This window comes from Herpailurus yagouaroundi, unplaced genomic scaffold (assembly GCF_014898765.1).
Source record: "Herpailurus yagouaroundi ecotype Mexico unplaced genomic scaffold, PumYag 139, whole genome shotgun sequence".
NCBI classification, from domain to species: Eukaryota; Metazoa; Chordata; class Mammalia; order Carnivora; family Felidae; genus Herpailurus; species Herpailurus yagouaroundi.
In genome coordinates this window covers 76,342,783-76,367,375 of record NW_024412394.1, presented here as the reverse complement: position 1 = coordinate 76,367,375, position 24,593 = coordinate 76,342,783, and positions in this window count along the sequence as shown.

Here is a 24,593-nt window from a genome sequence, read left to right as displayed (position 1 = left end):
AGTTGTCTTACTCCTGCTTCCCCATCTTGTTGGGAATTCCTGATCTATTCAATCCCCTCAGCTCCAGACCCAGAGAAGTTAAAAGATCTGACTAAGATCACATAGCTACTTAGTGGAAAGGGCAGGTCTCCTAACTGCTAGGCTAAGTCCTTTTCTATGAGGTTCAATGACATCACGAGAAACCCAGAATATTTCCTCCCATGGCCTGCATGTGTTATTTTTTTCTGAATAGTGGAGAACAGTCTCAGCTACCTGTTTCCCTTGTGAGACCCTAGATCTTGTCCTCTCACTGTTACCCCATGGTAGAGGATTCTGAGACTCCCCACTGCCACCAGTGTGCATACATCTTTTCCCAGTTATTCAATGGAACCCTAACCTAGGTGCTGCCATGAATGGATTTTGCAGGTCCCAAATCAGTTGACTTTCAGATAGGGAGATTATCCTTGGTGAGCCTGACCTAATCAGATGAGCCATTAAAGGGATTGGGCTCTCCCTGGAAAGGGATTCAAAGCATGAGAGAGATTTGATGCAATGGTGGTTCTCCATTGCTGGTTTTTACAATGGAGTTTTAGGCTTCTAATGACAGCAAATTGTGGAAACATAAATATATGGAAGAGAACTAATGGAGTAAGGTTTGTTTGAAGATTCTTCTGGTGCCTTCTTGCGGCTGATAAGAGTTAGTAAAAGGAGAATTTATATTTTGCTTGTAGGCAGAAAAAGGGGGGGGGCTTTTTATGTGTTTGCTGCTCCTTAATTGCCTTCAGTTCAAAATAATTTTTAAGTCAAAGAAGTGTATTTGGGAGTGACATATTCTGATTTCTTTCAATGGTTACTTTAAATATTTGTGTCACTTTTTCCTTTTTTTCAACAAAAATGTACTTACCACTTACTATGTTATGTGCATTGCACTAAGTGCTAACAGGTATAGAAAAGATAGGAATGGAAAAGCAGAGTCCTTGCCTTGGGCTGGTAGAGGAAGTAATCAGACACACAAATGTGTGCCCCACTCCCCACCCTGTACACATCTGTAACAGAAGGGTATGCACAGTGTAGAAAGGTGTTCACAAGAGTGAGATTCCCTTACACCTGCAGAAAGGTGTTGGGAATACTTTGGATCAATAATTAATGGACTCTATAAATAAACAAAGGGTTTGAAATTAGAGGCTGTGTAAAAGTTCAAAAAGAAGCACTAGTCTCCATGTTATAGTGTCAATTACATGCAGTTTACTAATCTATGACTTCTACAATAAAATGCAGCTATCTAAAGCATCACTAGAGTGAGACTCTTACATTAAACTCCTCTACCTCCCCATGAGGACACTGGTGAAACCCATAGCAGGCAGTATGCAAAATAACTCTCAAGTCCATGATCACTGACCCAGCTCCTCCTTTGGTGTGCAAACTACATGTTCTCCACTGATACACTTTTGTATTCTATACTGATCCATACCTTTTAACACTTGATTGTCACATCCTTGTATCAAATTTGACCTATTAAAAATTTTTTCTCTACCCTAAAGTACACCTATTTTTGTCAACTCTATTTCTAATGCCCTATTTCTGTTGTTATTTGTTATTTCACAAATCTGTGACATTTGGAATCTCCAGGAAGTGGAACATTCTTTCAAAATGAAAATGTTCTATTAATGACTACAACTAAACGTGTCTACAAAACGCCTGTGAACACTAACCTTAAAAATGCCATCCAGGGGCGCCTGGGTGGCTTGGTCGGTTGAGCGTCCAACTTCGGCTCAGGTCATGGTCTCACGGTCCGTGAGTTCGAGCCCTGCGTCAGGCTCTGTGCTGACAGCTCGGAGCCTGGAGCCTGTTTCGGATTCTGTGACTCCCTCTCTCTCTGCCCCTCCCCTGTTCATGCTCTGTCTCTCTCTGTCTCAAAAATAAAATAAATAAACGTTTAAAAAAATGCCATCCATGCAAAAAAAATAGGTATTGTATGATTACACGTATATTAGATATCTAGAGTAACCAAATTCATAGAAACAGAAAGTGGAATAGTGGTTGCCTGAAGCAAGGGGGTGGGGAGAATGAGTTGTTTAACGGATATAGGGTTTTAGTTTTGCAAGATGAAAAGAGTTCTGGAGACTGGTTGTACAACAATGTGAATATACTCAACACTACTGAACTGTACACTTAGAAATGGTTAATATGATACATTTTATAAGATGTATATTACAGGGGTTCAGAATATGTCACCCCAAAATCTACCAATTTGGCATATTGATTATTTTGAATCAAGAATGCTTGAGAAAGAACAAGTAAAAGAAGGATACTCTGAGCCTCCTTTGTCTCCCTGAATGCAGAAGATCAATCTCCCATGTGAAAGCTACGTTCCCTGTAGCAGGAGGGTAGAAGGCATCCTTATCACCAAAGACAGGGGCTTTAGGACTGAGAAAGCTGTATAAACAAACCTGGTTACTTCTTCACCAATTTACTACCCCAAAGCCAAATCCCTTTGTCTTGTCAATTTTTCACAAATAATTCTTTGTCTGAAAGCTTCCTGTTTTGGTTACTTCTTCGAGCCTCATATTTTTATGAGGCTCTTCTATGTATAAAATTATATCTGGTTTTTTTTTCCGTTGATATATCTTATGTCAACTTAATTATTAGACCAGCCAAAGAATCTAGAAATGAAGAAGGGAGAATTTTTCTACCCTTACGGTGTTTTACTACAATTTAAAAAATGCCACCATGATTGAAAAAGAAGGGATTTGAAACATCCAGGAAGGTCTAACTTCCAGGTTGAGAGTTGTCAGGAAAACCCTCTCTACCTGTCATCTGTTAGCACTTTCTGCCACAGGAGGCTGACCAGTATACACTCTTATTGGGTTCTTGCCAAAAGAGAGCCCAACAAGAGATCAGAGGTGGGAAGATAGTGACAGAGGCATTTACCCCCTTGGCTGTCTCCTAGGGAGGTCACCCTGGGCTGACCGTATCCCTGGACAGAAGGTGACCTGCTCTCTACCACTCTTCTGGTAACTGCTAGCTTCTGGTAACCTCTCTCTGTCTTGGCCCTTTAGACCTAGGGGTGGTGACAACCTCACCAGATTCCTGTGCTACTGTAATAGTTTCCCTACCTCACCCCCATTTTCGAAATTATCTCTTTATAGATGGACCTCTCTCAAATTATCCTAATTTGAATGTGCTGTCTATTTTCTGTTGGGACCCTGAGTGAGGCATCCACTGTTGAGAAGCTCTCCCTTCAAGGTAACATCCTAGCTTCCACTGTCAAACTCCCCCCTGCTTGGTGCACCTCAGGGAAAACCCCCACTTGCTGGCTTACTAGTTGCTTCTAAGAACCTCCCTGAGGTACACACTATGCGCAAGACATTAAGAACTTTTCCTCTTGGAATGTTGACCTAGGGACCCACTCTGAAATTAGACCAGCTCTTTTGGGAATTCAAAGTAGTTTGCCAGTTGTGGGTGCAAAGTTGTGAATGCAGAACTTATATGTCAGAAAATACAAAATTTTCAATACTGTTAGCAAATTGGTGCAGCCATCTAGGTTTATAACTAGCTCTTCAATGAATGGAAGGAAATAAACCTGAAATAAAAGATCATATTTCATTATTGGACTTGCTTAAAGATGGCCACATTAGTAATTGTTAACATACATTGATCGATCGATCGATTGATTGATTGATTAATAAAGCCAGCTGAGACCAGACTTGTATATAAATTTTCTGAAATCTTATCCTCAGAAAACCATTAATAAATGCTATGGCCTGGAAATGAATCAAAATTATTAAGCCACAACAATGTTTATAAAGAATAATTTATAACACCTTTCAAAGCACTTTCAAAGCATTCATAAAATTAGCTTACTTGCAATTAATATCTTCTGAGACTAACTGAACAGAAATTAGAAAACTCTATGGATCCCAGGAATTTTTATGAATAATTAAGTATACACATATGTATTTTCCTAGGCCAAAGGGATCATTGCTTTTGTCAGACACATAACCCCAAGAAAGGTAAAAATAACTGCTCTGCTGCGAAGGGTGCTGGGGTTGTATCTATTCGGAATATACAGTTTTAACTGTTAACGAAAGTACTTTAAAGATGTAAAATAAAGTACACCACTGGGGCAGGGTTTATTTGATCTTCTAATTAGGCTATTCGTTTGTTCATGACTAACATCTTTTCAAGTATTCTTAGAGTTGCCAGATGGAAAAAAAAGACCTCTACTACCAGGGTATAACTTACTTTTTGCAGCCATTATCATTTAGATGAACCCCTTGTAAGCAATGATTTCAGCATGACTCATTTTAATAGCGTATAAAACTATCATCTTTTTAATAGAGTATGAGAAGGCTTTTACACCCCCAGGTAAAATTTTTATAAATAGATGTAGATTTTTAAATTGTAATCATAATTGCTGGCATAAAGTTAAACCTAATGGTCTAGTTATAATCATAATTATTGCCTTGATTTAAAAATTGAAGAGTTGGTAGCATAAGTTTCAACATAATTTATTCTAAAAAAATTACATAAAATATTGCTGGTCAATAAGTTGTTAAACTTGTAAGATAAACTTTGATACTATAGAGCTCTTTTCACTGTTGACACATATAAGAAGTTGTCAATGCTGTGGCTAAACCAGAGTAACTCTGACAGAATTCAAGTCATTTATAGACCAAGTAGTTAAACCAAATGAAATGAAAAGATAAAAATCCTTCGGATTGAAAAATTTCTTTGACTACAACCTATAACTCCATAAACACTGATTAGCTAAGACTATGAATAGCCAAGAACACTTGAAATTTTACAAAAGAAATAAAATGAGAATTTTCAAAGCCAATTTTTACTTATTATCAGTAATACAGGGTTCCATAAATAGTAATTGATAGTGAATATGATTTTGGGGTGTGCTTTGTAAACGTTTGTGTCTGAGGTTTATTTAAATCTATATATGACAACTGTAATCTAATTCTACAATCAACAAAGGGGTAATTTAGACAGAATTAAAAATAGAGTAGGGAAGAAACAAATGTCTCCAGCTGTATTTCTCTAGAGTTTAAAAAAATTACTGCCTATATTTATTTCCTAAATACCTATATTTCTCAGCAAAGATTCTGTGACCAAAACATCTACACATTCTATGACTAGTGTAAGCAGCAATGAACTTGTCACCATAAACAGTAGAGGTTTAAGGAGCTTGATCTTGTTAGCCCAGCAATACCTGAATTACCCTAGAAGCCCTCTCTATGTAAGATAAGCCCTTCAGGGTTCTTTTCCCACTTTGCTCTGGTGACTGAGGCTGAAATGTCAGAGCGCTGACCATCGGGTGCTTCTATAAACATCCACAACCCTAAACAGAAAGAGCACTAGTGTTCCCAGAGGATGGGTCAATTAATTCACCCTCAAAGAAAAAAGTGACAAATAGTCTACTTAGAAAGGATAATAAATAGAGCCAAATTCTGTTAGGTACTCCATCACTTTCTTGGCAAAGTAGAGTACCACACTGTTTCATCGACAGTTCAGATCTTCATGCCTTTTTGAGAAATCACTTTGCCTTATTCTCACTCCAATTAGCCTTCTAAACTAGTTAGCATGAAGCCAAGCAAAAGTGATATCATCAAATAATCACTCAACTGACAGCAAATATCTTAGAGGTCTGCACTAGAATGTTGGTGCTGCTAAAATATTAAAACGTATGAATGCCACTCCAGATTTTCTAACATCACTGAGTTTTGGAAATTCTGAATCAGGCAATTCCAGGAACTATTTAAAATGAAATGGCACTCAAATTGAAATTCCTGTACTGCTCATCTATCTAACGTTCTCTTTTTAAAAAGTACTTTTCTATTAAAAATGTCATATAGTTCTCCACTCAAATAACAGCAACTCTAAAATGAGATACCACTTCACACCTACTGAGATGGCATTGAGCAAAAAGGTAGACCAGAATATGAAGAAATTTGAATTCTCATAGGTAAGATGTAAAATAGTGCAGCCACTTTAGAAAACACTTTGGAAGTTCCTAAAAATGTTAGACGTGGAGTTGCCATATGACATGGCAATTCTCCTAGGTATATACCCAAGAATTGAAAACACACTGGAACATGAATGTGCATAGCAGCATGATACTCAAAAAATAGAAGCAATCCAAATGTCCATCAAATGATGAATGAATAACCAAAATGTAGTATATTCATATGCTGGAATATTATTTGATCATAAAAAGGAACGAAGTACTAAAACATGCATGAACCTTGAAAACACTATGTTAAGTGAAAGGAACCAGACACAGAAGGCTACATATTCTGATTCCATTTCTATTACATGTCCAGAATAAGCAAATCATAGAGACAGAAAGTAGATTAATGGCTGTCCAGTGGCTGGGGGAAGCCAGGGAATGAGGACTATTACAACTAATGGCCACAGTTTCTTTTTGTGAAAATGAAACATTCTAAAATTAGTGTTGGTGCTTGCATAGCTGTGAATATACCAAACACCACTGAATTGTACACTTTAAAAAGGCAAACTTCAGGATGTGAAAGTTATATCTCAATAAAATTATTTTAAAATGGCAACAACCTCACCAGGAAAATGTTAGAATAAACAAATTCAGTAAAGTTGCAAGATACAAAATCAGTATACAAAAGCAGTTGTTTATATACACTAACAATGAACTACCAGAAGGAGAAATTACAATAGAATTAAAAAGAACAAAACACTTAGGAATAAATTTAACAAAGGAGGAAAAAGATCTGTACACTGAAAACTATAAAACAAAGCAAACTTGAGAAAGAACAAAGCTGCAACTATCACACTTACTGATTTCAAACCATACTGTAAACCTATAATCAAAACAATATAGTATTGGCATAAAAACAAACACACAGACCAATGGAATAGAATCAAAACCTGGAGATAAACCCATACATATACAGCCAACTAATTTTCAACAAAGAAGCCAAGAATATACGATGGAAAAAGGATAACCTCTTCAACAAAGAGTGTTGGAGAGGGGCGCCTGGGTGGTTCAGTCAGTTGAGCATCCAACTTCGGCTCAGGTCATGATCTCACAATTCATGAGATTGAGCCCCACTGCTGTCAGCACAGAGCCCACTTCAGATCCTCTGTCCCCCTCTCTCTTTGTACCTCCCCTGCTCCTGCTCTCTCTCTCTCTCTCTCTCTCTCTCTCTCAAAAATAAACATCTTTTAAAAATGGTGCTAGGGAGGGGCGCCTGGGTGGCTCAGTCGGTTGATCATCCGACTTCAGCTCAGGTCATGATCTCACACTCCATGAGTTCGAGCCCCGCGTCAGGCTCTGTTGTGCTGACAGCTCAGAGCCTGGAGCCTGCCTCAGCTTCTGTGTCCCCCTCTCTCTCTGCCCCTTCCTGCTCATGCTCTGTCTCTCTCCATCAAGAAATAACAAATGCAGGCGAGGATGTGAAGAAGAGGGAACACTTGTATACTGTTAGTGGGAATGTAAACTAGTATAATCACTATGGAAAACCGTATGGAGATTCCTCAAAAAATTAAAAATAGAACTACCCTATGATCCAGCAATCCCATTTCTGGGTATGTCTATAAAGGAAACAAAATCATTACCTTAAAGAGATATCTGCACTCCCATATTGATTGCAGCATTATTCACAATAGCCATGGTATGGAAACAACCTAGCACCCATCAGTGAATAAACAGGTGAAGATATGGTGTGGAATATTATTTGACCTTAACAAATAAGAGAGTTCTGCCATTTGCAACAACGTGGATGGATCTCCCAGGCATTGTGCTACGTGAAATAAGCCAGACAAAGAAAGACATATAATGACATGATATCACTTATACATGGAATCTAAAAAAAAAAAAAAAAAGTGGAATTCCTAGAAACAGAGAGTAGGATGGTGGTTGCCAGAGTTGAATGGTGAGAGAAGTAGAAAGAGATTGGTAAAAGGGTACAAACTTTCAGTTGTAAGATGAATAAAGTCTGAGGATCTAATATATAATGCGGTGACTATTGCTGATGCATGTATACATATATCAGGTCATCGCACATTACAATTTTATTTGCCAAGTATAACTCAATACAGCTGGAAAAGAAAACCACAGATAGACTTCTGAATCAAAATAAAAACAGAAACTTTACACTTGAAAGAAAATGAAAAACTGATGCCATGTTGAGTTTTCTTCTAGTCTCTTATCTTTTAGAGTTGTGATTATACTGTGTTCACTGATAATTTTAAAATTGTGCCTTCTTACGAACTCATCAGAAACAGAGTCTTAAGGGCTACACAATCTTCTATGAAGATCATTTACCACAATATAAAGAAAACTATTATTAAATGCTTAATGTGCACTGAGCATTGTTCTAAGTCATTTATATAATTTATCTAATTTAATACTAACAACAACTTTATGGAATAGATTTAATTTTCACATAGAAATTCATTTTATGTAGGAAGAAATCAAGGTTTAATTAATTTTATGGCTAGTGAGTGGCAGAGCCAGCATTCAAATAGAGGCAACCCGGCTCCAGGGCCCCAAAGTTTGACTCACAAAGTCACCACTGCCCCTTCCTCGTTGTTTCCTTTACTATTTTTTATATTGTTATACATTTAAGTTCTTTTGAGTTTTTCACTATTTTAAGCAATAAGAATTGTTCTTGAATGCTGAAGATCACATTTCCTGGGTCTCTCTGATTAGGTCCTAGAGGTCTCCTAGTAAACTGTCTTCAGCAACTAAACTAATGATATAACTTTATGAATAAATTAATATAAACTAATTATATAACTTTAGTTTTTTAAAAAACTCCCAGCCCTATGAAAACAAGTGAAGCTCAGTCCTTTTGCCAACAGATCATTTCCGCTCTTGGGCAGTAGGAGATGTCAACTACACCCACCTGAGAGAAGCTGTAGGAAAAAAAAAACTGCTAGATGATGAGCTCATTGCAGGGAGGAGCCATATATTTTCTTATTTGTGTTCCCAGAATCTGCCAGATCTTCTAGTATGAAGTGTATGTTGAATAAACAATGAAAGACTAAACAACTTTGAGGGAAACAGCAATTCATGAACAGAAGAATTGCAGAGTTCTCAGAAGACAGCACCGACCATAAGAATCAACCCCGGAGAGGTCTCTGGGCCTACCCACTTTGTTTAGAAATGAAGATGGCTCTTTCCTTTTGCAAGAACCTTTTCCCCAGCTCCTTGCCGCAGTATAATTAATATATAATTAATATAGAGAACTCTCTTTCTTTTTTTCATTTTAGAGAAAGTAAGCAGAGGAGAGGGACAGAGGGAGGGGGACCCCAAGCAAGGTCCACACCCAATGCAGAGCCTGATCCCACGACCCTGGAATCATGACCTGAGCCGAAACCAAGAGTCAGATGCTCAACCGACTGAGCCACCCACGTGCCCCAATATAGAGACCTTTTAAACTCAAGCACATGCGTGATTCTATCCTGACTCTCCAAATCATCTCAGAGGCTATACCTATATAAACACTGACAAATGTAAGTGTAAATTCAGAGACATTCTTAGCAAAACTAATTTCATCATGTTGTAAATGAACAAATTGCCGTGAGAATGTGCTATAAAAGGAGCTTCTATTAACCCAAGTCCCAACATAGGATTCTTTAACATATGATTCTTTAAGCTGAACACAACGTACGATGAAAGACGTTGTTCATAATGCTGCTCATGTACATATGGGCTCTTTCCAGGGATTTGAGGGCTTTTCATTTTAAGAATACAATAGTATAAAAGAACAGTTAAAAAAAAAAAACATTTCTGTATCTACCACTCCAATATAACATTTTTCATTTACATGTTACTTTAAATCCTTATTCATATTAACATTTGTATGTTAGAAATTACAGTATATATTTAATTTTATACTCTATATAAATACATTATATTAATCATATATTCTATTTTCACATCAGAACATAAGCATCAGTCCATTTTTATATAAAATCCACACATTGATAATATTAAGGAATCTATAACATTTCATTATGTTCATGTATCCTTATTTTCTAATATTGGACAATTATCGAAAGGGGGATAGAAAATGATTTGTGTGTTTTATTTTATTCTGTTTTTGCTTTTAATTCTATTGCATTCTTTCCATGAGTGAGACATCTGAACCCAGAGCTATATGTCAGCAAAGCGAAAAATTTTGCCTTCTTCCTCTTAGCCTCTAATTTTGTGTATTTGAACCAAGAACCACCCCACTAATACTCTGGGAACCAATCCAAAACAAGTGTCAGGTCTATAGTTCACTGCAGCCACCACCAAACCCTCCGTAAGCCAATAAGAAGAAGGGGAACACAGAAGCAATGATCAAATGTTGCTCTCAAGAGCTGTGGTTCTTCACCTTCTGCTCTGTGACATTCTGGAGAGTTGGGCCACCATTTCCAACAGGCTTTTCTAGCCAACAACAAAAGGAGCCAACAAACCAGTCCAAGGACGCACCATTTCCTGGTCTGGTTTGCCACTGCTTCCTCCCAAAGGTGGCAGATTTTAATAAACATTCTGCAGAACTGATCAGCTGGGGATAAGATGAACAGTTAATTGCTTTATCCCTCTGCAGAAATAACCTTCTTCCTCTGGGTTCTTGTTACCCTGGCTGAGTTCCATTTATTCAATAATTACTTACTAAGCACTTACTATACCAGATATTGTACTAGTCAGTGGGGATGCAATAGGGAACATAACAGACATAGCCAAGTGTCCTCATGGATCTTTAATTTGAATAAACATTTAAGCACAATGCATAAAAGAACAGCTGGTTTAATGAATGTTATGGCGGGAATTAAAAAGGCACTATGATCAAGAATAGCAGGAGGTGTCTACACTTGGCCTCATTGAGGAAGTTATATTTTAGGTAAATGCTGAGGAAGGAGAAGAGCCACCCATGCAAACAGCTGACAGGAGAATATTTCAGGTGGAGGAAACCACAAGTACAAAGGCCCTGAGGCTGCAAAGACCTCAGTTCTGGGAAGTTACCAGACAGCCAGGATGGCTACAGCACACTGTTGAAGAGGAACCTGATACAAGATGAGGTAAATGAGGTGGGCAGGGCCCAACGTTACACCTGCATTAAGACCGACCCTCGTGAGAGGGGTGAAGGGAGATCTGTACATAAGACGAAGACCCTGCTTCCCCAGACTGCCCTATTCCTCAGCGTTTACAGCCTCACCACCACTCTCAACCTTCACTGCATCATTATAGCCTTTACCTCTGTTTATGTCTGTCACTCACAGGAAGCGCACACCCCCCTCATATGCTGAACTGCACTTCCCATAGGCCCCCTGTGTCCCTCTTGTGCCCCCTTTGCCCACATCTCCCCAGTTCCTGAAATCTTCCTACTGTGACTTCTGGGATTCACAGTCCCTCATCAGCAAAATCCCCTGCATGCTCACACTATTCTCCGAATATTTCTCTTCCTTTTCTGGCTGTAATGTGAAGACCCTACATTTCTGCAGTGCTTTTCTCCCACACCCCGCAGACCACAGGACCTGGAGCTGGGACAGGAGTTCTTAATGTTGCCTTCAGTCTTATTTCCCTTCCCTCTGCCTGATCTTCCCCCTACTTTCAATCTTGTGCCATCAGATCACATCTTCCGCCAGCTGTCATTGTAGCTGTCATCGTCCTATTTTTCAGTGATCTTAGCTCCTTGCTCACTGTCATTCACTCTTCTTTCCTGAACCTACTCCACCTGCATCCTTGCCCATCTCAGCTGATGGCAACTCCAACCTTCCAGTTTCTCCAGCTGAAATCCTTGATGTCATCATTAACCCCTCTCTGTCTCTCAAGCCAGTCTGCTAAGAAATGCCGTTACCTCTGCTAGAAGCTGACACATGCCCACTACCAACCTCTCTCACCTGGATTACTACAGCAGCCTCCCAAAAGATGTCCTTGCTTTTACACTTCCCACTACTATGCTTTCAAAATGTAACTTAGATCGTGATACTCATCTGCTCAAATCACTGACGTGGCTTTCCATTTCCTCAGAGAAAAGCCCAAGGCCATGTATTGGCCTACTTAGCTATAGATGACCTGGTACCCAGTTACTTGCCAACCTCACTCACTAGGCTCCACCTGTACTGACCTCCTTGCTGGGTCTTAAAAACACAGACACATTTCTGCCTTAGAGCATTTGACCTTCCTAGGTGTTCTCTCTCCTCCCCAGATCTCTGTGTGTTGTCTCACCTCCTCTAGCTCACTAATCAAGCATCACTTTCTTCCAAACCTAATGACCAAATTTAGAATCACCATTCACCTCCCCAGCACTCCCAAACCCGTCTGCCCTGGCCTACTTTTTATTGGTAGCATTGCACTTATTTGAACCTATTAAATACATTGCTTATTAATGTTCTCCCGTTGTCAGAATATAAATTCCATGAAGCAGGGATTATCATTTCCTGTTTTGTTTGCTTTTGTACCTCAAGTGTTTACAGACCATATCTACCACGTAATATAGGCTCAGTAAACAGTTTTAGAATTGTAACCCATGTGAAGTATTTGGGTTATATTCTAAGTGAAACTAAAACCACTGAGAGTTTCAAGTAGGTAATTGATGTGATCTAATTTACATTTTATTTTTATTTTTTTATTTTTTTAAATTTTTTTTAACGTTTATTTATTTTTGAGACAGAGAGAGACAGAGCATGAACAGGGGAGGGGCAGAGAGAGGGAGACACAGAATCTGAAACAGGCTCCAGGCTCTGAGCTGTCAGCACAGAGCCCGACACGGGGCTCGAACTCACAGACCTTAGCCGAAGTCAGATGCTTAACCGACCGAGCCACCCAGGCGCCCCCTAATTTACATTTTAAAAGACAACTTCCATTGCTATATGGTGAATGGGTTATAAAATGAAAAAAAACAAAAAACAAAAAACTAAACTAAAGACAAACTAAGAGATTATACCCAGAATAGGAGTGATGTGCTGTCAATGGAGACAGAAAATTGATTATATCTTTTGAGGGTAGAACTCACAATACTTGCAACATTATTGAATGAGCCTAATGAAAGAGAGAAAATTGAGGAGGAGTGTAAGGTTTCTGGCTGGAAAAAAATATGTTGGAGGAGGTATGGATCTTCTAAAAAAGGGAAACTGAGAGAATACTTTGGGCTGCCATGGACTGAATGTCATTGTCCTCAAAATTCATATGTTGAAGCCAAACCCCAATGTGATGGTATGAGAATGTGGGAGCTTTGGGGTGTAATTGGGTCATGAGGGTGGAGCCCTTATGGATGGGATTAATCCCCTTACAAGAAGACATGTGAGAGAGCTTGCTTCCTCGCTCTCTCTGTTCTCCACCATATGAGGATATGAAAAGACAGCTGTCTACAAACCAGGAAGAGTGCTCTCCCCAGACACCAGATCTGTTGGCCCCTCAATCCTGAAACTCCCAGACTCCAGACTGTGAGAAAAACATGGTTGTCTAAGTCACCCAGTCTGTGGTCTTCTATTATAGCAGCCTAAGCTGACTAAGACATAGACATATCTTATATACTTCCTTAGATCTCCTCAGCCTTACCTATCTCCTAGACCTTCTGGTATTGTGTCCTGCCTCAGCCAGCACTGTGGTCAAACACTGTTCTGACCCTGAGATTGACCAACCAACCCTCACCCAGGGTCTCTGGCTGTTCCTGTCACCTCGAAAATGGGAGACAAAGAAGGAAGAAGAAGTGTGCAGACAGATTACCCTTCTCCTGAAATTGGCCTGTTCTCCATCTGGCCTGCCCAAAGAACCCCACAAGTTCAAGTCCTTACGTTGGCCTGGGCAGTAGCATGTCACCTTACATGGTTTCCAATGCCTCCCTGCCTTGCTTTCCTTTGTGTTCACCTCATAGCATTAGCATTAAACCTTGCCACAGGCTCTGTTTACTTGTGAGCTTCTACTGACATGGAGAGAAACAGATTTGTGGACAAAATTCAAGAATCATTTTGGAGTGAGTGTAGACAACTATTTTGAGAAGTTTAGGTATAAAGCAAGAGGGAAATGGGGCAACTCTGCAGGAGCACTGATGAGAGAGAAGCTAGGAAGTGGTGACCCCGAAGTGTAGGAAAGTCCTGAATGGGCACAAATGGTAGAATTACCCGGCAAGTTGAATATGCATTCTATAATCATATGGTCCTTGCGTTCTATGATCATGTGGTCCTTGTCAACCTGATTTTCTGATTTTCCTTGAGCAAAACCCAGCTTCTGGGGTGCAAGCACAAAAAGTAGAGTTGGGTGCAACTTGGTTAAGTTAGGCATACGTGAGTGATAAAAGGAGAAAGTCAGGAACTCCAAGCTGGATGAAGGAGAAAGTAAATCAGGAGAGTTGATTGATGTTGAGAAAAAAAGTGAGATCAATGAGTTGGAGGCCTCAAAAGTTTAAAAAAAAAAAATGGAATGAGTGAAGGTTCTAGAACAAGGTCAGCAAACTTTTTATGGAGTACTAGATAGTAAATGTTTTTGGCATTGTGATCTGCATACAACCTCTGTTGCATATTATTCAGTTTTTATTTTTACTACTCTTTTAAAATGTAAAAATTTTTCTCAGTTTGTAAGCTGCACAAAAAAACTATCCTTGGGCCACATATAGCCTGTGGGCCATAGTTTCCCAACCCCTGTTCTAGAGAATGTAAGGTAGAAGACTAGAAGGCAGAAATCCCATGTTTTAAACTGAGATTTGGAGGGGGTAATGTTCCTGAGTGTGACTATAGACACGGTGCTAGAGTACAGTAGAAGGAAAGATCATATGAGGTTAGGAGGTGAGTAACCAAGAGGCCAGTGACCCTCACAGACACTGAACCACTGAAATTGAGAAGGAGAGTAAGGGAGGAATGAGAGTTGCCATATAAAAACATATGTGTTGTTTGAAAGTCAAATTAACTGGGCATCCTGTATTTTTACTGCTTAATCTGACAAGGGTAGGCGGAGAGAGATACTGAACTAGAAACTAAAGCCTTCCGTGAATAAGAAATGATAGCAACAAGGTATAACTGTATGGCATGAACTTCAAAGGACCATGATGGGGGTGGAGGAAAGAAAGGAAGAAAAAAAAGGGTGCCTGTGTGGCTCAGTCAGTTAAGTGTCTGACTTTGCCTCACAGTTCATGGGTTTGAGCCCCACATCAGGCTCTGTGCTGACAGCTCAGAACCTGGAACCTGCTTTGGATTCTGTGTCTCCCTCTCTCTGCCCCTCCACTGCTCACGCTCTATCTCTGTCTCTTTCAAAAGTAAATAAACATTAAAAAAAAAAAAAAAAAAGAAAAGAAAAGAAAGGAAGAAAAATGGCTTCAGAAGTGTGAGTGGGAATGAGGAGGACTCTTCCTCCATGTGCTGGCACCACAGGCACTTGAGAAGGCTGCAGGAGAACCAGTGCCCTCAGGACTCTGCCAGGCTTCTTAATGGTAGTGAAGGGGAAAGATGTTGAGAGTCCAGAGAGATTTGGGAGGATGTATGGCAGGCTGAACGTGTGCAAGAGTTTGTTGATCACACAGTTCTAGAATTTCAAGGGATACAGTGAGTGTGTTTAAGAAGGAAGAGCTGAGGGGCACCTGAGTGGCTCAGTAGGTTAAGCATCGGACTCTTCATTTGGGCTCAGGTCATGATCTCACAGTTTGTGGGACTGAGCCTCACATTAGGCTGTGTGCTGTCTCTCTCCTCTCTCTGCCCCTCCCCTGCTCTCATGCATGCATGCACATGTGCGCTCTTTCTCTCTCTAAATAAATAAACTTTAAAAAAAAAAAGGGAAAAGTTGAGGGAAGTAAGCTGAAATGGAGTGTTTTGGGACTGGGGCTTTGAGGTGGGCTGAAGAGAGTAAGGAAGCAAGGGCTGATGACTGGGTCTGTTCTCTCAGAGGAAGGGCAGACTCCAGCATGATTGTCCTGAATACTTAGTTCGGTAAATTGCTGTGTTTATTGGTATGTAAACTGGGACTTCTGAGAAGTTGTCACCAAGATTCATTAGACAGTCAACAGATTTATCAGGGGAAGTGCCTATAAAGGATAATGAGAGAAGGCAGCAGTGGAAGGGAGGAGGCTTCCCACGGTGGCGAGGCAGGTCCCACACCTGTGGAAGCGCAAAGGGAAAGAGCCGGAATCCTGTAGGAGTCTCAGATGCAGCATAGTCATAAGAAATTCCCCAAACAGCCCAGCTAAAGTTGTCCCAAACAGCAGTATCCCCTCCCACAGGGAATGCACCTCTGCCCCACAAAGTCAATAGCTGGAGCCAACCTGGGGAGTGTGGGCCCAGGGCAGCAGCAGGGGGCTGTCAGTCAACTGCACGCCCCTCTGTTGCAATAGACGAGTCCCCAAACGTCCCCTTGTCCTTTCTCAAACTGCTGCACAGAGCATTTCGAAAAAGGAAATGTGTCTTTCAAATAGCCTGACAGTCATGCCGTTGCTGTTCTTTGCAGAAGTCATTCTTCTTCGACCCCACATGCATAAATCTTCCATGGATGTCCTCAACTCTACATCTGTCCTTTTTCATCTTTTCTGATATTTCAAATATCTTTCTCAATTCAGTTTCCAGCTTTTCTATACATGTTTCCTTAAAAAAAAAAAAATAGCATGAGCATCTCAAGACATGAAGAAGGACTTCAGTCAATTTCCCTATTTTATTCCTGAAAGAATAAAATTCAGTTTTTCTTTAGAGTGAGGCCTGTCAGGGGGGTCACTCTTCAGGGGTGTAAGAGGTAGCAGCTTCTCTGAACTGCTGGTGCTGGATGGGAAGCCCAAGAAACTGAGAGAGGAAAAGGAATAAGAACGCTGCTTTATGTAAAATCCAATAAACTTCCAGTGAAAGATTTTTGTAATGATTTCATGAACATAGGAGGTCCTCACATGCTTTCTTTCTAGCATAAATAACATTCAGGAATTACATAGTTTCTAACTCTTAAAAAAATGTATACATACACATAGTCTTGTAATTTTGCTATGTTATTTTGCTATATTCTAAAATTGCCAAAAGACCATAGAAATAATTTCTCTAGGACTGTTAAACAGTCCAAACACTATTTCTTGTAATGAAAATATTCAGCTCCACATACCAAGAAATTGCTTTTTTAGAGAAATATAAATTGCCCAAATTACCCTTATTTGCCTTCTTACCTAGAGCTGAGTCTGCTACATGCCTTTTTTGTAGCACATTAGTACATTAAATCGCTGCATCCCTGATACTATACCCAAACAAGTTGCATATTCATCGACCGCAAGGGACCTACTTTTTCAGGAGTAGAGAAACCCAAAAGACTTCATGCCAATTTGTTACTACCTGGTAATATAAATTAGAGTATACCTGGTTTCTGTATTCTACAGAACCAGCTTACTCATTTTCCTGGAAATTCAATATTTTAAGAAGATTATCATGGTAAAGTAGGCATAACATAAAATGTACCATTTTAACCATTTTTTATACGTACAGTCCTGTACATTAAGTACATTCAATAGTTGTGCAGCCGTCACCACCATCCAACTGCAGAACTTTCTGATCTTCCTCCCCACTGAAGTTCTTATACATTAAACATTAATTCCCCAATCCCTCCTTCCCCCATTGTCTGGCAACAACCCTTCTACTTCCTGTCTCTATGAAGTTGACTGTCCTAGGAGCCTCATGTAAAGTGGACTCATACAGTATTTGTCCTCTTGTCACTGGCTTATTTCACTTGGCATAATGTCTTCAAAGACATTCATCCATGTTGTAGCATGTGCCAAAATTTCCTTTGTAAGCCTGAATAACATTCTACTGTATATATACAACCGCAGTGTGTTAATCCATTCATCTGTCAGTGGACACCCGGGTTGCTTCTAGCTTTGGGCTATTATACATAATGCTGCTTATGAATGTGGGTGTGCAAATAGGGAATTTAATTTTGAATAAGCTGCAGCAGTGGCAAGAATACTATTATTGCGATTTTCTTCCTTTCTACTCCCTGGGTCCTTATGTTCCAGTTACAGGGGACAGCCAGAGTGAATATCAAGTTTAAACTGCAGGTGGCAGCAAATATCCATAAACTAGACATAATGCTGAGCAAAAGCACAGATGTTAAATTTTGTACCTATGTTAAATTTTGTACAGTGTTAAATTTTGTCCCTTTAAGCAAAGTGGAATTAACATTTTTCTCTAGGTCTCCTACATTCATTGTAAGAAACGCTTGAAGGATTTATCTGACCTTAACTAATAAAGAGTACTTTATTGTGAAATATAAAAGTCTAATTAATCAGTGGAAGCAATACCTGAGTGCTTGAAATTCTGCTCAGGGCTTTCAACAGTCTTGCCTGAAATGTCTCAGGCAACCACACATACATTAATAATCTTTTTGCCACATCTTGGAACTTTGAAAGTAGGTTTTAATTGTGAATAATTTGCTTCTGGCTTTTCTGTGATACACACTGCTAGTTGCTTACTCAATATCCTTCTCTCTAATATCTTCTTCTCTAATAATAAAAACTCCAATTTTTATTAGTCCCACAGTATACCCTACAACATGAAAAAAAAACATTTCCTTACTTCTGTTGCAGCCAAAGATGACCATGTGACGCAGCTCTGCCCTTCAAATGCAAGCTCAAGTCCTCTACAGATCTAGAGTTTTACTTTCCCGGTATAGGCTCTTCTTCCTTACTGCTTTTGTTGCTGTTGTTTTCTTTTTGTGTGTTTGATTTTTATGTTTCATATCTAAAGCTTGGATGGGAAACAAGATATGGGGCAGCTATACTGAAACCATTAGACCCAGGAAAAGAAAAGCCACATGTTCAACATCGCAAAGTAAAAAGCAGCCTGGGAAAGATGACCTTAGTGAGGTGCTAACCATCCCTGGGTGACCTACCTCTAGTTGGGCTACTTACTTTCCAGTAGGGCTTCCTACTTCCTGTTGTATAAGAAAAATCTCTCTCACTTGGCTAAATCATCAGAGTCAGATTTACGTCAGGTGAAACAATCCCTGGAGCCCAGGGATTGTCAGGAGCCCATTCCCTAAGTGAGATGGATAGACACTCTCCGACATGTCGAGATGAGTTAAAAGTGTGTTTAAAGACAAAAATAATAAATATATTTGTTTTTTCATTGAGAAATGTGCCTAAAATATAGTGAAGAATTACATTTTAATCAGATGGGCACCTGAAAATAATGAACTAAGGCTGCTATTGTGTAACATTTAAAATAATGAATTAATAGGCTTTTAGATAAACAAAGGAATGGCATTAGGAATGGTGGAAATAGTGAGAAGGAATGATCTTTTAAAAATTTATTTATTTATTTTTGAGAGAGAGAGAGAGTGAGCAAATGAGCAGGGGAGGAAAAGAGAGAGAGAGACAGAGAGAGAGAGAGAAATAGAATCCCAAGCAGGGTCCACCCTGTCAGCGAAGAGCCCCATGCAGGACTTGAACTCAGGAACCATGAGATCATGACCTGAGCTGAAATCAGGAGTAAGACGCTTAGCCAACTGAGCTACCCTGGTACCCCGGGAATGACTTTTTAAATAACAAAAATAGAGCTGAGTTTCCTAAAATTTCTCATAAAAATCCTCAGGAATGTGGGCATCCCTATTCATTAAAGAGTTCAATTTGTCAGATTTTACCACAATGTTATAAAAACTCATGTGTAAAATGCCACAAGATCAAGATAATCCTGTTTCCATCCATATCCTATTATATTTTATGAGGATACGTGATGGTCTGTGTACATAGCTAATATATTCATCCTTTGAAATGACCATTTATCAACATTCAATAGAGATAAAGAGAAGGATTCATAAAAAAAAAAAAATACAATGAGAGGGTTTAAAGAAAATATTCCAGAATCAGAGCACACAATGGAATGGAAGTATATAGGAAGAGGGAGTGGGAAAAGGGGGTGGGGCTTAAGTGCTAAAACCAGTTCTAAATCTGTGACCTTAATTTCTTCTGTAAACTAGGAGCAGGTTTTTGCATTTGTAAAGTAAGAGATGTGAAATGTCATCGTGATACTTATAATTTAGTTCGAGAATAAAAAACTAAGACAACACTAGAGCAAATAACATGGCACAGTATGTAATTAATGGCTAAATTATGTGGTTCAGAGGATAAGTGCTACAGAAATTGAGAAATAAGACAAAGAAAAGTGGAGAAAGGTTTTGTGGAGGAGATGGGAATAGGGAGAATTTTTGAAGGGAGAAGGTTAAAAAAAGAAAAAGAACATTCCAAGTAGAAAGTAAGGAAAGGCAAGGAGGTAAGAACACAATTGACTTCTTTGTGAGATGGGGAGGAAAGCCTGTTTTGGAAAATAGTGGGGAACAGATTTGGATTTGTAGTATTGGGTCAGCTCATGTGTGCACTCAAATACTAGGAAGAAAAACTTTTAAAGTTTACTAGGAGAGGTCAATCCTATTTTCTGGAGAATAGAGATGATTGGTCCCAGCATTCCCAAATCCACTCGGACCCCTGACGATTAGAAAACCTAGCAGCATCCGAGGGTGCCAAGCTAGTACTAAGTCTCAGCTCATGGACCAGCAGCTCTCTTTGCTCTCCCCCAAATGATCCATCAAGACCTGGGTAACTCCTTCCAAAGAAGCCAACCCAGTCTCTGGAGGTATTGCCACTTTCAATCCATGGAGAGGGCCTGGGATACCAGCTGATTTCTGAAATTTGAAGTATACAATTTGAAAAGGTAGAGAGACTTAAAAAAAAAAGAAAGAAAGAAAAAAGTCAAGAAATTGTTCTCAAGAGTAGCAGACCCAGGACACTACTATGGAACACTGCCAGAGGCAAAGATAGCCACCAGGGCTTGCTGAATTCTAGAGCCACTGATTAGAGAAAGCAAGCTGAGGTCCAGAGGAGTGCAATACAGCCAGGATGGGATATAGGGCATTTAATGGTGTTTCAAAACAGAAAAGAGACCCTAGGTTGCTGGCGATGGTTCTACTCTGCTCTAGGCAAGCTCTCCAGTTCTTTCCACTTCCCCATAGTCATTCAACAAAAAAGTAACTATTTGGTAAGGGTGTCAAGGACAATTCACCCACCCTACATCAAGGCATCAGAGGTCTGGATGAGCAACGTATATTAACCGCAAATAAGAAGAAAAGGAATGCCATGGCAATCATGCAAGAACTCTACACCAAAAATCGTCAGCATCATTAGTGCTCTTCACACTTTCGAGTACGTAAGAATTATGAGGAGAGCTCATTAAAACATAGATTCTGGGCCTTACTCCCAGAAATCCTGATTCTGATCTCTGGAGGACCTGGCCTGACCGACCTTTTATTCCAATTCAGATGATATTTGTAAAGAATGCTGCTACCTAATGAATATGTCTTAAATTTCCTCAGACTACTAATAGCAGGGAAAAAAAATCAATGCCCTTTTTATTTATATCACAAACTCAAAAGAAGAAAGTTTAGAGATTCTCCATTCCATCATCCTTCCTGATATAAAAATTCCATCTATGACATCCTTTTAAAGATATGCCCTTCAAATTGATAATTGTAGCCTGCAGTGATGGAGTGCTTACCATTTCATATTTTAGCCCAACACTTTTGGGCCAGCCATAAAATTGCTATAAAACCCTTTTTGGAGATAGTCTTATCTTCCCCTGGAAAGATTTACTTATATTTCAAAGGGTTAGAGTGAGAACCTAGGATCCTTCTCAAGGAACAAAGGTTTTTGTCCCCACCTTTCAGGAGGGGAGGGGAGACAGCTGTTTCTTCTTATACAAACACCCAGATTTATATTTTCCAGATTCTTCACCTACATTACAAACTCTGGTGTGTGTAATTTGGATCTACCTTTTATTGTGTTACTGTAGGGACGATTGGAGCAAAGGGAAACTAACACAGTTATTTTTCATAAACAAATAATAATCTGCTCTGCCTCAGAAACCTTGAGTTCACATTCAGGGTAATATTAATAAATGTGAGTTTTTAAAAAGTTTACAATCTCATGGCAAGGTAGGAAAACAGTATGGACATAAATATCTGTGAGAGGTTATTGGCTTTGGAAGACTAAGATCATGCAGAAATTATTTTCCATATGCAATTTTTACATTTAGTGTCTACTATATGTTAAGTGGTATTTTCCTAGTAATTAACTTTTATCACAGCTTCAGGATAATAGATTTACCCCCCAAATTTTGAGATTCATTTGAGAGCTATGAATGAGAAATATATGGCCTACAGAAATATTCCACAAAGTAAGCAACCTGGATAAATGAGTGTAACAAGTGGATATGTGGTTTTTCCTCATTTCTGGAAAACATTACTCTCAATTACTAATCTCTGTTCTTACAGAATCTTCCCCCATTCATCATAACTACTCAGAGCTTTTTTTTTTTTTTTCGGTGAATGTTTGTGTTTACAAAGAACATTTAGTATTCTGAAATGTACCTTACCTATCAAGTACTTTTCATGCCTTATTACTTTACTTATCATCATTACAACAAATTTGTGTCATATGTGATAATTACTACTTGTTATTTTTATAGATAAGGAAACTGAGACACAAAAAGGTTAAGTAATTTACCAAAGTCTATCCAGTTAATTAGTTTCAAAACTGAGGTGAGAGCCAAGTAATTAAGTAGATATACTGAGTTTGCTCCAAATAATTCATATGACCTCTAATTATAACAGTTAAATTAGCAAAAGAACCTAATGGCATAGTCAGTACTTGGCTTACTTTTTTTCAGTCATAAGACTGCAAAAACAGATGAGAAGACAAAAGGTCCCACTCTGAGTAATAGCTATACAAATTACCCTTTGATATGTTCTCTTTTGAAATAAATCAGTGTGATCTCTAATAGCATTTCTCTTCCCAGTGATATCCAATTCAATGACAGTTTATAAAAAGCATGCCAAAAATCCAAGACAATTCTCTGACCTTGGATAGTGATGCAATTTGTTTAAGTATAGAATTGGTAACTCACTGACACTCGGCTGTTCAAGACTGATGTCTTTAAGTTAGTTACCCATAGTTAATTAATTAAAATTAATGTTTGCCAACTACCTTATTATGTGTCTTAGCAATAAGTGTACTTGATATTTGCTGTCAAAGTATATATTATAATGAATTTCTATGATGTGAATATGCTATTATGTATATTTCTACTATCAAAATGATAAAAACAGCTTTGTATTAGATGGAAATTATTAGAAAAACAGGAAACATAGCTAGAAAGTTAATATTTTTGTTTTAACTATTTGTAGCCCATATGTTTTTTTAAAATAAATTTTATTTTTTGAAAAATTTTAGATTTACATGAAAATAAAGATAGTGTACAGAGATCCCAATATCCCACATCCAGTTTCCTCTATTATTAACATTTTGTATTAACGTATGATAGATTACTATCAATTAAAGTCCATACTTATTCAGTTTTCCTTAGTTTTTACTTAATGTCCTTATTCTGTTCCAAGATCCTATCCAGAATATGACATTACATTTAATAGCCAGTTTCCTTAGGTTCCTCTTGACTGTGACAGTTTCCTAGACGTTCCTTGTTTTTGATGACCTTGACAGTTTTGAAGTGTACTGGTCAATATTTTGCAGAGCATCTCAACTGAGATTTGCCTTATGTGTTTCTCATAATTAGACAGGGCTTATGAGTTTGGGGGAAGAAGACCCCAGAGCTAAAGTACAACACATCATATCAAAGGTACATGCTATCAAAATAACTTACCACAACTGATATTGATCACCTAAGGTATTGTTTGTCAGTTTCTTTTTTTTTTTTTTAATCTTTTGGTATAGTTCACAATTTTTTTTAATGTTTATTTATTTTTAAGAGAGAGAGAAACAGAGCATGAGTAGGGGAGAGAGAGAGAGAGGAAGACACAGAATCCAAAGCAGGCTCCCCAGCCTCTGAGTTATCAGCACAGAGCCCAATGGGGCACAGGCCCACAAACCAGGAGATCATGACCTGAGTCAAAGTCAGTCACTTAACCAATGGAGCCACCCAGGAGCCCCTGTTTTTCAGTTTCTGCATTCTAAACTTACTCTTTTCCCTTCTTTTCATAGTGCTCTTTGGAAGAAGTATGGAGTTGACACTTACGGAGTAAATAGCTATGTGCTTTTTACATGTAAATAAAATAAAATTTATAATTTTGAAAGCATGCACTATTTTTTGAAAAATGAAATAATGAAAGTCTTCATGAGTTTTGGCGTCTTGAAACGACACAGTTAAGATTTCATTCTTGGAATCTTTGTAGGGATACTCTCTGTAATAGACCATTTGGATCCTCTCTGTGTTACCAAATTTTCCCAGTTTTTCAGATTACTCATTTGATAAACCTTTATTTATCAGGCACTATGCTGGACTCTGGAAATGCAAATCTGAGGCATCCTCCTAGCCCTCAAGAGGTTTAAGTTCCCATTCTAAAGATTCCATACCTTGAAAGCAAGTACTTTCCTCATTTCTCTGGCTGTAGTATCTGGAATATTTGTAAATTCAAATATTTTTAAAAACTATCCTCAAGCCCCCAACTAATATCATACTCATTGGGAGAGGTTGAAAACTTTTCCTCTAAGATTAGGAACAAGACAAGAGTGCCCACTCTCACCACTCCTATTCAACATGGTACTGGAAGTCCTACCCAGAGTGATCAGGGAAAGAAAGAAAGCAAGAAAGCAAGAAAGCAAGAAAGCAAGAAAGCAAGAAAG